A 2,700-nucleotide genomic window follows, 5' to 3' on the forward strand; every position below is an offset into this window, starting at 1 on the left:
CTGATGATTTCCGCATTCCATTAGGTCACCTCTCTTTGAAATGGGCACAGATATGGATCTCTTCCAATAAGTTGGCAAGATAGTTGTCTTCCAAATTTCATGGCAGAGATGAGTGAGTGCCTCCTGTGCCACCTCACTTTCTTGAAAGATTTCAATTTTTATTCCATCAAATCTTAGTGTCTTGTTCTTTGCCAGTTCCTTCAATGCACCTTGGATTTCCCCCTTCAGTATCATTGGCTCTTGATCTTATACTTCCTCTTGAAATGCTTGATCATTAACAATTTCCTTTTAGTACAGTGACTCTGTATATTTCTTGTATCTTCTTTTGATGTTTTCTGTCTCATTCAATAATTTGTATAATGGTAATATTAATTGGGGTTTCCTGAAGGTGCATGGATATTATCCTATCACAGACAGCATTGTACCTCCTGACTGGTCTGGATATGTTCTTTGTGACAATGAATGCAACAGCATTCCTTTTCAATTTGTCATTTCCAGCATAGTAAAACACGTGTTCATCAGATTCCAAATGTCCAATACCAGTCCATTTAAGCTCACTATTGTCTAAGATATTGATGTTTATGTGTTCCATTTCATTTTTGACAATTTCCAATTTTCCCAGATTCATACTTCATACATTCCATGTTCCAATTTTCAGTGGATGTTTACAGCTATTTCTCTTCATTTTGAGTTGTGCCCCATCAGCAAATGAAGTTCCCGTGGGCTTTTCTCCCATGGACTTTACTCCATTCATGTCATTATGCAACTCTACTTTGTTGAGGCAGCTATTTCCCAGTCGCATTTTGAGTGTCTTCCAACCTGAGTGGCTCATTTCCAGCACTATATCTGACAGTGTTTCTCTGCTATTCATAAGGTTTTTTTTTTTTTTTTTTTCAAACCAAATAGTAATGTATTATTCAATTTAGATTCTAAATAGGTATCTTTGGAAAAAATGAAAAATTGAATCCTGAAAGAAGAAGAAGAAGAAAAAAAAGTAAACAGACTTAACCATACTTGATTAACAGTAAAATAGCATGTTTATTGAACTGAAATGAGAGAAAGTCAGTTGAAATAAGAGAGATGAACTTTGTCTTGTAAGAATCAAAACCGTGGGGCTCCATAATCATCTGGCATCCGCTCAATGTTGTACCTATGGTTAGAAATGTACATGATAGGAACTCCAGGGATCTTCCAGATTCTTCGTTTAAGGTCCCGGTCAACTGTGGCCACAATGTAACACTTGTGCTGAGTTACTCTCTGTACTAAGCAGTCATCTGCGTAGATTCCTTTATGTGTGCATGGTAGTCGTTCAAATCTTGGATCCTTGGCAATCCTTAGAGCCACTTGATACTTCTGACCCAACTTCTCAATTTCAGCAAGTACACAGTCAGTTATACAAGGGACACACTTGGCATACAGACAGTCCATCATTGATTGTACTAGGTCCAATTTGGCTTTAATGGAGAAGTTGATAAAGTTGGTATCAACCAGAATGTGGTAAGGTGGGCCCAGCTGTGTGTTATATTGGAAGAACAAAAAGGAAGGGTGTTGGGGGACTTCTCTTTCCTTGAGTGCGCTGGAATCTGTATTTTCTTTCTTTTTAGGTTTTAACCTATCTTTTTCTTTAAGGCGCTGATCTCTGAGACTAAGCATTCACTTCATAGTCGCATATTTCCTTGTTTTTTTTTTGCTTCCCCATGTTCATGCCACACTCCTGCTCTTTTTCTTCCACAATCAATTCTCTATTCATAAGGTTTTCAGTGACTAAATATTCGGAAGTAGTTCATCACTCCTTCTTCCTAGTCTGTCTTCGTTTGGAAGCTCATCTGAGACCTGTACACCATGGGTGACCCTGCTGATATTTAAAATACTGGTGGCATAGCTTTCAGAATCACAGCAACTCACAAGCCACTACAGTACGACAAACTGACAGATGCGTGGTGGCTTGATCATATAGTACCTCTGAAATGCCCTAACACTGGCCACTTTTTTTGGTACAGTGAATCTGCTTTCTGCATCATTTGATAATTTTCCCATAAAATTTTCAATACTGGATGGAGACAGGGCTTGATGGCAACGGGGGTGGAGGTGCAGTGAAATTTGCCATCAGCAACAACACAGAATACCAGGCAAAGCAGATCCAGGGCACAGCTCCACAACTTGGAACCACAGAGATAGGTATATTTTAAAGGTTTGAAGGCTTATAGCTTGTGGAGTTTGGAGTTGAAGTAAAAAATCACGTACTTTTGAATCTGCCAGGCCGGGCTTGGAAGCCCAAGATGACATCCTGGGCGAGACCAAGCAACAAGACGAAACAGGGGGAGCAGAAACATCACAGAAAAACACCACACATACCTTAGGACAAAGGTGGACAATATACTTTGTCAGTTTTATTTTGTTCTGATTTTCTTTTTTTCTTTGGTATCTGGTAATTGGCGAACTCACTGTTTGCCCACCTCCATTGTGGTGAATAGAAGGAGAGCCTGAGTCAAGTGGCCACCCCCCACCCTCACCGCTGGTGGGTTCTTCTGCCATGCATGTGCACAGATACTCAGCCCAAGTGGAGGCTCTGAACTTTTATTATCTGTTTATTTTTTGTTCTGTTTTTTATCATGGGAAAGATAAGGAGAGGGCTGAAGGGAGGGAAAGAGAGTTTAAAGGCAAAACAGGCCAAAGTTTGGATTGGAGCCTGAGGTATAG

At 39.9% G+C, this 2,700-nt stretch overlaps 1 pseudogene; it reads right to left on the bottom strand.

The window, feature by feature from the left end:
* Positions 1-1,101: 1,101 nt before the first annotated feature.
* LOC102841172 lies at positions 1,102-2,462 on the bottom strand (annotated as a pseudogene).
* Positions 2,463-2,700: the final 238 nt, after the last annotated feature.

Source organism: Chrysochloris asiatica, unplaced genomic scaffold, assembly GCF_000296735.1.
Source record: "Chrysochloris asiatica unplaced genomic scaffold, ChrAsi1.0 scaffold00244, whole genome shotgun sequence".
Classification (NCBI taxonomy): domain Eukaryota; kingdom Metazoa; phylum Chordata; class Mammalia; order Afrosoricida; family Chrysochloridae; genus Chrysochloris; species Chrysochloris asiatica.